Source organism: Sander lucioperca, unplaced genomic scaffold (genome assembly GCF_008315115.2).
Source record: "Sander lucioperca isolate FBNREF2018 unplaced genomic scaffold, SLUC_FBN_1.2 Unpl_162, whole genome shotgun sequence".
Lineage (NCBI taxonomy): Eukaryota > Metazoa > Chordata > Actinopteri > Perciformes > Percidae > Sander > Sander lucioperca.
The window spans coordinates 5,001-5,874 of NW_023396200.1; positions in this window are offsets into that span (position 1 = coordinate 5,001).

Consider the following 874-nt stretch of genomic DNA (forward strand, 5'->3'; position numbering starts at 1 on the left):
TTATAAAGCATAGATAATTATAATCACTCAATTCTGTGTTACCGCTTTTATTCAACTTCATTCCAACTCATCTCAACTAGTTTTACACTTATTCTTTTCCATTTATGGTCAACAGACCTCATTTACATGAAATTATACCTTCTGAGTAAAATGAGTTGAGATCATTAGTTGTGTTTGGACTGATGGCAGGTATGTGACAATTATTATATTCCCAGGTTAAAATTAACTGATGCAATTGTATTCACAAACAACGGAGAGCTACCAAAATGGAAAAAAAATAATTTACGGAAAATTGTCTTGTCTCCATTTAGGAAAAGACACATCAAAAGGTGTTATAACAACAAGTTTACAAAGCTGTAGTTTGAAGGTGTGTGTGTGTGTGTGTGTGTGTGTGTGTGTGTGTGTGTGTGTGTCTGTGTGTGTGTGTGTGTGTGTGTGTGCATGAGCGCTCGTGTGTGTGTTCATCTCCTGAAAATCATAATGATCCTTTGCCCAATTTCAGTATGTTGTGTTTGTGTGTGTGTGTGTGAATGCATGTGCGCACACACACGTGTACATGTGCATGTTTTTTGTCCGTGTGTGTGTGTGTGTGTGTGTATTTCCATGTGCTGGAAAGCACAATAATTTGATCAATTACATGAGGTAGTTCTCAGCTGTTTGTATGAATGTGTGTGTTTGTGGGGGTGGGGGGTGTATGTGTGTGCATGTGTGTGGGGGTGTTTGTGTGTCTCCACATGTGCATTCATGTACGTGTGTGTGTGTGTGTGTGTGTGTGTGTGTGTGTGTTAATCTGCTGTTGAGCGCAAAAGTGCCCCATTGCACCACCGGGTCAAAACTGACCCGGGAACAACACAAATGCAATAAAATTAAAAAC